Here is a 13,560-nt window from a genome sequence, read left to right on the forward strand (position 1 = left end):
TCATTTTCAGCCTGGTGTCCAGATACGTTTGATCACATAGTGTAGATAAACAGCAGATGGATACTATAGAGAAGCTACAATTTTTTCAGGTATTAAATTTTCGAGTAGTTAAGATGTTTGTTTGTGTTCTTTGAAACACAAACGGAGTATGAAACATATCTGGTTATACTTCGACTTGCTTTATTTAAAAGCCAACATCACATTTCCCTGTCGTCCACAAAGAAATACCCATAGTGACACGCTGGTATTGATGGTGCGCTGCATAGCATAGCTCTTTGGCGTGGATGGACGCATTACATGTCTCGCCGAAAGCTATTTCGTACGTGGTAGCCCAACGCACATCTTACGATGAGAATTCACTTTCGTACTCGCGTGATGTGGACCCAGTGTAGCAGTTACCGGGGTTGTTATTGCTTCTAAAATGGTGCAAATGGCACTGAGCACTATGGGACTTAATTTCTGAGGTCATCAGTCCCCTAGAACGTAGAACTACTTAAACCTAACTTATCTAAGGACATCACACACATCCATGCCCGAGGCAGGATTCGAACCTGCGACCGTAGCGGTCGCGCGGTTCCAGACTGTAGCACCTAGAACCGCTCGGCCACCCCGGCCGGCTATTGCTTCTACATGGTCGAGTCACATAAATGTGATTACCTCCTATGTTCGACGTCAACGTGCAAGAACCACTCGCACAAGAGAAATGGCAATAATAGCAGTGGATGGTATATATGGCGTGCCCAGGGGGGGGGGGGGGGGGGAGTGATGGGGGAAACAGAGCAGTCGTTGTCGTGATGTGGAAACGGAACGATTGATCTGACGTCAAAATGGGCATTATCATTGGCTTTCGTGCCAAGCGTGGAAGCATTTCCGAAAAGGCAAATTTTGTAAGCTGTTCCCTTGCCGTGATGGTTAAAATACACTGTACATGACAAAATGGCCCTATCCGAAATGGCGCCGAAGCAACTGTGGTGTAGCATGAGCTATACCTGACGGGGCCGAACGACAGCTGCGGATAGTGTACGGGCGAACAGGCTCGCAACTGTTTAGCAGCTGACGCCCCAGATGAGCCCAAAGGAATACCAACAGTGTCTCCTCAACGATCGTTGAGGGAACGTTGTTGCGTGTGGGCTTCAGCAGCTTGGTTCATGCACTCATGCTGACCTGTTTATCGGAGAAGAACGCAACTGGGCGTCCATTGTGTGGCTACAGGTGGCCTTTCCAGATGAAACACGTTTTACGCTCCACCGGGCAGGTGGCCGTTGACGTGTACGGCGTCAAACGTTTGAAAGCACTAATCTTCGGAAGGGTCTAGGCAGAAGGAGGGGCCATTATGGTCTGGGTGATGTATTTGTGGCATTTTTCTGTGTGATCTCGTCATTCTGGCAGGCTCAATGGATCAACATAACTATGCATCTATACTTGGGAACCATGTCAACATGTATATGCAGTTTACTCTTCCTCAGCACAATGGCATCCGTCAGCATGCCACAGCTCGCGGTGCACGTGAGTGTTCGAAGAGCAACAGGATGAGTTTATCGCACTCCCTCTGCCATCAAAATCCAAAGAATTAAACCCAATCGAGAATCTCTCAAACCACCTCGATCGGGCTGTTCTCGCCATGGATTCTCAACCGAGAAACCTAACGCATCCGGTCACGCCACTGGAGTCGGCATGGCTCCACATCCCTGCCGGTAACTCCCAGAACCTCACTGACTCTCTTCCCCCAAGTCTCGAAGCTGTCCGCGCTACAGTAGGTGGTTATTGAGGTTTTTGACATGCGGTCACATTAACGTTACCGAACAGTGCAGTACTTTTACTTTGTGTTACAGTCTTGGTTCTGATGATGATGATAAAGTTTCGAGAGCGCAGGACAGCAAGATCTTTAGTGCCCGTAATCAAAAGTAATGTGACGAGTGTGGGGGAATATCGTAAAATGACTAAAATGAAACCTGTAAATAAAAACGTAAAAGTCCCGAAAAAAGCACATACATTCGCACGCAAAGGAATGAAAATAACTTTGTCAAATTACCCGCAATGTGAAAAACCGAGAAAGCAGTGGTAAGTATTAAAGAAGACAGCAGACACTTGCGGCAGGCTGATTGCTGGAAGAAAAGGGTGTGAACCAGTCACTCTGCAACACATTAAAATCTTCAAATTTAGTATGTTTATGTCCAAGTAATAATAATTTTTTTTTCGTTTACTGGAGCTGTCCGATTTCTATGGCTGTCAAACCATGTGGACATGTGTGTCAAGTGTCTGCTGTGATATGGCATAGATTAATTTGTTATTAATGACTGATTTTGTAGGTATATACAATGAGTTTAGTCTTTGATTCTGTGCTGCTACCTGACAGTTATTACAGGTGCTTGTGATTCTAATGGCTATGACTGGAAACATATGAAGAAAGAGCCTACAAGGCAACTGAAATGTTCTACGCAGATAGCTGTGATAGCCAACTGGTTAGTTTAAGTATGTTGAAACGTCTCAGAATGCTCTGGGTAATAGCCTGTAGTTTATTGGCATGATGTTTTTGTGCTGTTGGAGTAGTGAGTTGAAAGCATGTTTGGACGAGGCTGGAAGACAATGCCAGCTCGTGGATTCATTTTAAGAAGTCGTTACCTTACAATTTTCTGTGTGTGTAACGGAAACCAATCAAAATAATGAAATTATGAGACAAATTTGCTTTCCTGTGATATGGGCGCACTCAGTCACCGTGCCATCTACTGCCCTAGCTTGCTTTGTGCTTTATTTTATTGCTGTGTTTATTGCCATACCCAGCGTTAAGTATTGGAGAAATATTGTTATGGCCTAAACCTATGTATTTCGGTTACTACACTTCATATCAGTGCAGCCACAGGACGTCGTGTTCTCCAGACATGAACCCTATCGAACATGCTTGGAATGGATTTAAAAGGGCTGTGGACTTCGTGAGCCACCAACCACTCTGAGGGATCCACCTCGAATCGCCGTTCAGGAGTGGGACAATCTGGACCAACAATGCCTTGATGAGTGGATTGTACGACACGACGAATACAGGTATGCATTAACGCAAGAGGACTTGCTACTGAGTATTGGAGGTACCGGTGTGTACAGCAATCTGAGCCACCACCTCTGAAGGTCGCGCTGTATGGTGGTACAACATGCAATGTGTGGTTTTCATGAGCAATAAAAAGGCGGAAATGATGCTTATATTGATCTCTATTCCAATTTTCTGCACAGGTACCGGATCTCTCAGAACCGAGGTGATGTAAAACTTTTTTTGATGCATGTATCAAGTAGTAGCGGAGAGGATTATATGTTTTGTACTGCCTCTGCACAGTATGCTGCACTAATGTCAAATATTAGTTTACGTAAACTAATAATAAAGGACATTGGTTCTCCTTGAAAGCTAGCTTTTCTCTCTTTTAAATGGATTATTCAATCAAACAGTCTAAATTGTGTGTAATTTATGCAGTCGTTTATTCAGAGAGATCTAGTGTAAAACACATCACATCGTAAATTATGTGCCGACAACAGTTAACCCTCGCAAGTGCAGGGGTTTTACTTATCAATCGCCAGAATGAATTTTTCACTCTGCAGCGGAGTGTGTGCAGATATAAGGTGAGAGATGTACTACTGAAAATAAAGCCGTAAGGATGGGTCGTGTGTCGTGTTTGGCAGCTTAATCGTTAAAGCACTTGACCGAGAAAGGCGAAGATCCTGAGTTCGAGTCCCGGTCCAGTACACAGTTTTAATCTGCCAGTATGTTTCACAACACGCACTTATTAGCACGTACACTGACGTTCACGTCACATGGACTTCGGTGGCTACGATGGTAGTAGATGTCACTAGTTCGGGAAATGGAGTGGACCGTTCAATCATTTGTAGAACATGACAATTCGGTATCATGTTGAGCTCATTTTCAATAGTAAGATGATCTGGTACCCAGTCACTCATAGGATGGCGGATACGGTAGCATCTGGGACACAGGGATGACTGAGTGACATCAGTCGTACTCGTTTTGTTGTGGTCGATGTGCTTTCGAGTTGTCCGTTCTGTGGGTTTCCCTTCATTCTACTGTTACATGCAACGCAACAAACAAAAACAAAATAAGTAATGTGGCTGTTAGTTCTGGGCATAGCAACGTTCTGCAAATACCTTATGTTAATATACAATGTAATAAACAAAATAATCTAATTAAATAGCTTGTTTAATACCTGAACCATTGTTCAGTTCTAATCATAATAGTATTATTGAACATGGTGGTGTTGCTGTCAGGGTTCCTCCGAGCCATAATCCGTATGTAGCAGTCATCTACTGTAATAGTAGCTCTTGGGTGGCCTGAGCGAGGCATGTTATCTACAGTTTCTGTCTCTCTGTATCTCCTCCACATCCGAACAACATCGCTTTGGTTCATTCCGAGACTCCTAGACATTTCCCTTGTTGAGAGCTCTTCCTGTCATAAAGTAACAATGTGGACGTGATTGAACAGCGGTATTAATCGTCTAGAAATGGCTGAACTACAGACAACATGAGAAGTGGACCTCCTTCCTGGTGGAATAACTGGAATTGATCGGCTGTCGGACCACCTCAATCTAATAGGCGCTGCTCATGCATGGTTGTTTACATCTTTGGGCGGGTTTAGTGACGTCTCTGAACAGTCAAAGGAACTATATCTGTGGTACAACATCCACAGTCAACGCCTATCTTCAGGAGATCTTGTAATCAGGGCTGATGCAAATTTTTTTTGCTGTGTGTACGTTCCGCAACAAAGCGATGCTTCAGTGAAAGCAACATGAGGCGATATGCGGTACAAATAATAGAAATCAGTGTGTGAAACATTTAATACTAGAAGACTAGCGACGGATTTTAAGGCGTATACTTCAACCCCATGAGCCATGGACCTTGCCGTTGGTGGGGAAGCTTGTGTGCCTCAGCGATACAGATGGTCGTACCGTAGGTGCAACCACAACGGAGGGGTATCTGTTGAGAGGCCAGACAAACGTGTGGTTCCTGAAGAGGGGCAGCAACCTTTTAAGTAGTTACAGGGCCAACAGTCTGGATGGTTGACTGATCTGGCCTTGTAACACTAACCAAAACGGCCTTGCTGTATTGGTACTGTGAACGGCAGAAAGCATGGGGAAACTACAGCCATAATTTTTCCCGAGGGCATGCAGCTTTACTGTATGGTTAAATGATGATGGTATCCTCTTGGGTAAGATATTCCGGAGGTAAAATAGTCCCCATTCGGATCTCTGGGCGGGGACTACTCAAGAGAACGTCGTTATTAGGAGAAAGAAAACTGGCGATCTACGGATCGGAGCGTGGAATGTCAGATCCCTTAATCGGGCAGGTGGGTTAGAAAATTTAAAAATGGAAATGGATAGGTTAAAGTTCGGTGGCAGGAGTGCAGGGAAGCTACTACATACAGCATAGTGAACGCATTATTGTGGCCAAGATAGACACGAAGCCCGTGCCTTCTACAGTAGTGCAAGTTTATATGCCAACTAGCTCTGCAGATGATGAAGAAATTGATGAAATGTATGATGAGATAAAAGAAATTATTCAGATAGTGAAGGGAGACGAAAATGTAATAGTCATGGGTGACTGGAATCGGCCATCCGGGGCGGCCGAGCGGTCCTAGGCGTTACAGTCTGGAACCGAGCGACCGCTACGGTCGCAGGTTCGAATCCTGCCTCGGGCATGGATGTGTGTGATGTCATTAGGTTAGTTAGGTTTAAGTAGTTCTAAGTTCTAGGGGACTGATGAACTCAGACCTTAAGTCCCATAGTGCTCAGAGCCATTTGAAACTTTTTTTTTTTTACTGGAATTCGAGAGTAGGAAAAGGGAGAGAAGTAAACATAGTAGGTGAATATGGATTGGGAGTAAGAAATGAAAGAGGAAACCGTCTGGTAGAGTTTTGCACAGAGCATAACTTAATCATAGCTAACACTTGGTTCAAGAATCAGAAAAGAAAGTTGTATACATGGAAGAATCCTAGAGATACTAGAAGGTATCAGATAGATTATATGATGATGGTAACACACAGATTTAGGAACCAGGTTTTAAATTGTAAGACATTTCCAGGGGCAGATGTGGACTCTGACCACAATCTATTGGTTATGAACTGTAGATTAAAACTGAAGAAACTGCAAAAAGATGGGAATATAAGGAGATGGGACCTGGATAAACTGACTAAACCAGAGGTTGTACAGAGTTTCATGGAGAGCATAAGGGAACAATCGACAGGAATGGGGGAAAGAAATACAGTAGAAGAAGAATGGGTAGCTCTGAGGGATGAAGTAGTGAAGTCAGCAGGGGATCAAGTAGGTAAAAAGACGAGGACTAGTAGAAATCCTTGGGTAACAGAAGAGATACTGAATTTAATTGATGAAAGGAAGAAATATAAAAACGCGGTAAAGAAAGCAGGCAAAAAGGAATACAAACGTCTCAAAAATGAGATCGACAGGAAGTGCAAAATGGCTAAGCAGGGATGGCTAGAGGACAAATGTAAGGATGTAGAGGCTTAACTCACTAGGGGTAAGATAGATACTGCCTACAGGAAAATTAAAGAGACCTTTGGAGAAAAGAGAGCCCCTTTTATGAATATCAAGAGCTCAGATGGAAACCCAGTTCTAAGCAAAGAAGGGAAAGCAGAAAGGTGGAAGGAGTATATAGAGGGTCTATACAAGGACGATGTACTTGAGGACAATATTATGGAAATGGAAGAGGATGTAGATGAAGACGAAATGGGAGATACGATACTACGTGAAGAGTTTGACAGAGCACTGAAAGACCTGAGTGGAAACAAGGCCCCGGGAGTAGACGACAAGAAGAATATAATAATTCCAATCCCAAAGAAAGGGGGTGTTGACAGATGTGAAAATTATCGAACTATCCCTGCCGCCGTTGAATAAGCAGCTGCCAGCAGCAAGTCGTATACTCCTAGCTCACTTATTTGTTACATAGTTTAATTCTTAATTTCTTTGCGTGTTTTTGGGTACTTGCATTGTTTAATTCATAAATTTCGGGCGTATTATAGAATTTGAGAGTTGTTACATCGCGCTTTAGTGTTTACTTCGTAGATTCTAACTTAAATTGCGTGTGAGTTTCGTATAGGAGGTGTAATTTCGAGTTTTGGTTACTGTACTCGTAAATTCAGGCAGATTGTAGCGCAGTCGTTAGGCATTTGTACAGGTTAGTTCATACATTCTTTGCGTGTTTCCATTGCGTTATCTAGGCACGGACTCGTGTTTCAGTAACTGTTGTTCAACATCGATTAGAAAGGACAGGGACTGTGATTGCTGTGTTCGGATGAGGGCTGAGTTGGCATCCCTTCGCTCACAGCTGCAAGCGGCGTTGACTTAGGTCGCGCAGCTTGAGGCTGTTGCCAATAGGCACTACTGTCGGGAGCCAGACTTGGGTATCACGGGGATGTCAACCTCGTCCCGTCTGTCCCCAGATCGGTCTGCCGCTGTGGTTGCCCCGGTTGCTGCCGCAGTGGGGCTGAGCTCTCGCCTGGATGCCATGAAGGGCACAGGGTGCAGCCAGCTGCAGGTGGTGGCACATGTCGGCACTAATGACGTGTGTCGCTTTGGACTTGAGGAAATTCTCTCTGGATTCCAGCGGCTATCTGATTTGGTGAAGGCTGCCGGTCTTGCTTACGAGATGAAGGCAGAGCTCACCATCTGCAGCATCGTTGATAGAACCGACTGTTGACCTTTGGTGCAGAGCTGGGTGGAGGGTCTGAATCAGAGGCTCAGACGGTTTTGCGACCGTGTTGGCTGCAGATTCCTTGACTTGCGCCATAGGGTGGTGGGGTTTCGGGTTCCGCTGAACAGGTCAGGAGTTCACTACACTCAGCTGGCGGCTACACGGGTAGCGGAGGCTGTGTGGCGTGGACTGGGCGGTTTTTTAGATTAGAAGGCCTCGGGAAAGTACGGGGTGCGCTGCTATCTCAAAGGGTGCATGGCAAATACAGGACGTGCTTTGATCAAGGAACAGTCGGAATTGTAGTTGTAAATTGTTGTAGTTGTGCTGGGAAAGCCCCTGAGCTACAAGCGCTAATAGAAAGCACAGAAGTTGAAATAGTTATAGGTACAGAAGGCTGGCTAAAGCCTGAAATAAGTTCTGCAGAAATTTTTACGAAGTCTCAGAAGCTGTTCAGGAAAGATAGATTATGCAGAATTGGTGGTGGAGTGTTTGTGTCTGTCAGTAGTGGTTTATCTTGTAGTGAAGTCGAAGTAGATACTCAGTGCGAATTGGTATGGGTGGAGGTTATACTTAACAGCTGAACTAAGTTAATCATTGGCTCCTTCTACCGACCCCCAGACTCCAATGATATAATTGCTGAACAGTTCAGAGAAAATTTGAGTCTCGTAACAAATAAATACCCCACTCATACGGGACGTCAACCTTCCCTCGATATGTTGGCAAAATTACTTGTTCAAAACAGGTGGTAGGCAGAAAAAATCTTCCGAGATGGTCCTAAATGCTTTCTCCGAAAATTATTTCGAGCAGTTAGTCCACGAACCCACGCGAATTGTAAATGGTTGCGAAAACACACTTGACCTCTTAGCCACAAACAATCCAGAGCTAATAGACGGCATCATGACTGATACAGGGATTAGTGATCACAAGGTCGTTGTAGCTAGGCTCAATACCGTTTCTTCCAAATCCACCAGAAACAAACGCAAAATAATTTTATTTAAAAAAGCGGATAAAGTGTCACTAGAAGCCTTCCTAAGAGACAATCTCCATTCCTTCCGAACTAACTATGCAAATGTAGACGAGATGTGGCTCAAATTCAAAGATATAGTAGCAACAGCAATTGAGAGATTCATACCTCATAAATTGGTAAGAGATGGAACTGATCCCCCATGGTACACAAAACAGGTCCGAACGCTGCTGCAGAGGCAACGGTAAAAGCATGCGAAGTTCAGAAGAACGCGAAATCCCGAAGATTGGCTAAAATTTACAGACTCGCGAAATTTGGCACGGACTGCAATGCGAGATGCCTTTAATAGGTTCCACAACGAAACATTGTCTCGAAATTTGGTAGAAAATCCGAAGAAATTCTGGTCGTATGTAAAGTACACAAGCGGCAAGACGCAGTCAATACTTTCGCTGCGCAGTGCCGATGGTACTGTTACCGACGACTGTGCCGCTAAAGCGGAGTTATTGAACGCAGTTTTCCGAAATTCCTTCACCAGGGAAGACGAATGGAATATTCCAGAATTTGAAACACGAACAGCTGCTAGCATGAGTTTCTTAGAAGTAGATACCTTAGCGGTTGCGAAGCAACTCAAATCGCTTGATACAGGCAAGTCTTCAGGTCCAGATTGTATACCGATTAGATTCCTTTCAGATTACGCTGATACAATAGCTCCCTGCTTAGCAATCATATACAACCGCTCGCTCACCGATAGATCTGTACCTACAGACTGCAAAATTGCGCAGGTCGCACCAGTGTTTAAGAAGGGTAGTAGGAGTAATCCATCGAACTACAGACCTATATAATTGACGTCGGTTTGCAGTGGGGTTTTGGAGCATATACTGTATTCAAACATTATGAATCACCTCGAAGGGAACGATCTATTGATACGTAATCAGCATGGTTTCAGAAAAAATCGTTCTTGTGCAACGCAACTAGCTCTTTATTCGCACGAAGTAATGGCCGCTATCGACAGGGGATCACGGGTTTTTTCCGTATTTCTGGATTTCCGGAAAGCTTTTGACACCGTTCTTCACACACGCGACTTCTAATCAAGCTGCGGGCCTATGGGGTATCGTCTCAGTTGTGCGTCTGGATTCGTGATTTCCTGTCAGGGAGGGCGCAGTTCATAGTAATAGACGGCAAATCTTCGAGTAAAACTGAAGTGATATCAGGTGTTCCCCAGGGAAGCGTCCTGGGACCTCTGCTGTTCCTGATCTATATAAATGACCTGGGTGATAATCTGAGCGGTTCTCTTAGGTTGTTCGCAGATGATGCTGTAATTTACCATCTAGTAAGGTCATCCGAAGGCCAGTATAAGTTGCAAAGCGATATAGAAAAGATTGCTATATGGTGTGGCAGGTGGCAGTTGACGCTAAATAACGAAAAGTGTGAGGTGATTCAAATGAGTTCCAAAATAAACCCGTTGGTTTTCGATTACTCGATAAATAGTATAATTCTCAAGGCTGTCAATTCAACTAAGTACCTGGATGTTAAAATCACGAACAACTTCAGTAGGAAAGACCACATAGATAATATTGTGGGGAAGGCGAGCCAAAGGTTGCGTTTCATTGGCAGGACACTTATAAGATGCAACAAGTCCACTAAAGAGACAGCTTTCACTACACTCGTTCGTCCTCTGTTAGAATATTGCTGCGCGGTGTGGGATCTTTACCAGGTGGGATTGACGGAGGACATCTAAAGGGTGCAAAAAAGGGAAGCTCGTTTTGTATTATCAAGTAATAGGGGAGAGTGTGGCAGATATGATACGCGAGTTGGGATGGAAGTCATTAAAGCAAAGACGTTTTTCGTCGCAGCGAGATCTATTTACGAAATTTCAGTCACCAACTTTCTCTTCCGAATACGAAAGTATTTTGTTGAGGCCAACCTACATAGGTAGGAATGATCATCAAAATAAAATAAGAGAAATCAGAGCTCGAACAGAAAGGTTTAGGTGTTCGTTTTTCCCGTGCGCTGTTCGGGAGTGGAATGGTTGAGAGATAGTATGACTGTGGTTCGATGAACTCTCTGCCAAGCACTTAAATGTGAATTGCAGAGTAATCATGTACATGTATATGTAGATGTAGATAAGTCAGGCTGCAAAATAATAACGCGAATTCCTTACAGACAAATGGAAAAACTGGTTGAAGCCGACCCCGGGGAAGATCAGTTTGGATTCCGTAAAATGTTCGAACACGTGAGGCAATACTGACCCAACGACCTCTCTTAGAAAACAGATTAAGGAAAGACAAAACTACGTTTCTAGCATTTGTAGACTTAGAGAAAGCTTTTGACAATGTTGACTGGAATACTCTCTTTCAAATTCTGAAGGTGGCAGGGGTAAAATACAGGGAACGAAAGGCTATTTACAATTTGTACAGAAACAAGATGGCAGTTATAAGAGTCGAGGGACATGAAAGGGAAGCAGTGGTTGGGAAGGGAGTCAGACAGGGTTGTAGCCTCTCCCCGATGTTATTCAATCTGTATATTGAGCAAGCAGTAAAGGAAACAAAAGAAAAATTCGAAGTAGGTATTAAAATCCATGGACAATAAATAAAAACTTCGAGGTTCGCCGATGACATTGTAATTCTGTCAGAGACAGCAAAGGACTTGGAAGAGCAGTTGAACGGAATGGACAGTGTCTTGAAAGGAGGATATAAGATGAACATCAACAAAAGCAAAACGAGGATAATGGAATGTAGTCGAATTAAGTCGGTGATGCTGATGGAATTAGATTAGGAAACGAGACACCTAAAGTAGTAAAAGAGTTTTGCTATTTGGGGAGCCAAAGAACTGATAATGGTCGAAGTAAAGAGGATATAAAATGTAGACTAGCAATGGCAAGGAAAGCGTTTCTGAAGAAGAGAAATTTGTTAACATCGAGAATAGATTTAAGTGTCAGGAAGCCGTTTCTGAAAGTATTTGTATGGAGTGTAGCTATGTATGGAAGTGAAACATGGACAATAAATAGTTTGGACATGACATATTAGGAGGTATTGAATAGAATGGGGGAGAAGAGGAGTTTGTGGCACAACTTGACAAGAAGAAGAGACCGGTTGGTAGGACATGTTCTGAGGCATCAAGGGATCACCAATTTGGTACTGGAGGGCAGCGTGGAGGGTAAAAATCGTAGAGGGAGAGCAAGAGACGAATACACTAAGCAGATTCAGAAGGATGTAGGTTGCTGTAAGTACTAGGAGATGAAGAAGCTTGCACAGGATAGAGTAGCATGGAGATCTGCATCAAACCAGTCTCAGGACAGAAGACCAGAACAACAACAACATACTTCAACAGACGACAGCAAAGGAGACTTGTTGCGAAAAATTAGAGCCATATGGCACAATGAGTTTTTACTTATTGTCAGGCAAGTACTGGGATGGACAGAGAGTCAAGTGGAGAACCTATTGGTGAGACTCGTTAGAATGTAGAACAGGAGCGGAACTGAGTGAATATAAAACAACGTTCTAACTCATGCTGACTTGGAAAAGCGTTTAAGACTGTGAAGGGAAAAACTTTGTTTTACACTTTGACGGACACCACTACTATAAAAAGTCAGATAATTTATTTGGACCTTGTGTTGAGAATAAAAGAGTGGTAATGAGGCAACTGGGCCAAAGTAAAGAAACACATGGGCCAATAATTTTTATCGAAACTGCTGTTCAAGGAGTGTATCCAAAAGCCGATAGATGACATTAAGTAATACTCATGGGAAACTTTATATCAATGGAGTTGTTTCTTAGGATTGATCACAGTGCTCGCAGAGAACGAACAAGTTAATGAATGCTGATGAATATAATGTCAATATTAAAAAGAAAACTCGGATAGCCTGAAAATGTGGTTAGGTTCATTGAGGCACTGGCTAGGAAGGTACAAAAATTTAATGCAGTCACGTCAAATAAAGATATGGTTGGAGACCATGGCTGTTATGTGAAATAAATTGTTGATGGCGTACAGAATCCACGCCAAAAATTGCTTTTAGGTTACATTATTCAGAAAGTACTGTTACCGGCTACGAATTTCTACAGTTCACTGTCTTTCAGCTTTCGTCAAAATTATTACTTTGGTTTTGTGTTGAGTTGGCTTTGGATAAACAACAACTGACAGTTAAAACGTGTAATAAAGGTGGTTGCGTTCCAGATCTGTGTTAGAACGCAGCTTATGTGAAATTTCCATCTGGAGCATTCGTTTTTGTAGCTTTTTTCAACTTTCACGTTGGCAACGATGTTTGTGTTCTCACCTTCGCGTATGTCAGTTTGCATTACGTTGCGACATTGCATTTGGTACACATACACAACTAGAATATCACAGTGAATCGGTATGCAGTTTAGACCCTTTGCCCACACGAATCGTACCCTCAGGCGTACTTCAACTATGGAGCACATTTCCAGTCGCTGCGCCATTTTACGGCCACACTGTGGTACGCTTGTTATCCGTACCGCAGCTTGCAAGTAACCTGGAGCGTTTACTCTCTTCTGGCAATGCGACACTCTTGTTGCTTGACGATCTTAGCGTGAGTCGACGTGTGTAACTTAGTCTCTGTAGTCCGTACGTATCTATTATCCTATACAGTATTATGGACTTCACATAATTTCTAAAGAAAGATGAAATTGTCAGTGACATTGTCTGCAGAAAACCATACAAACTACCAGAGAGATTTGGAAAAAGTAGGTAAAACCTTCACTGGGAATTTCGGCAAGAGCGCAACACTTCGTGGCCGTACGAATTCGTACGTCACAAAGGAATGCGATGTCGTCGACATGGTTTGAATAGACTTTGTCCGTAGCATTTAAGCATACCTCTAAAATATCTCTGCGATCGTAATCTGCGTACTGGTAATGGCATAATAATTGTGCTAAGAATTCGAG

Source organism: Schistocerca serialis, chromosome 9, assembly GCF_023864345.2.
Source record: "Schistocerca serialis cubense isolate TAMUIC-IGC-003099 chromosome 9, iqSchSeri2.2, whole genome shotgun sequence".
Taxonomy (NCBI): Eukaryota; Metazoa; Arthropoda; class Insecta; order Orthoptera; family Acrididae; genus Schistocerca; species Schistocerca serialis.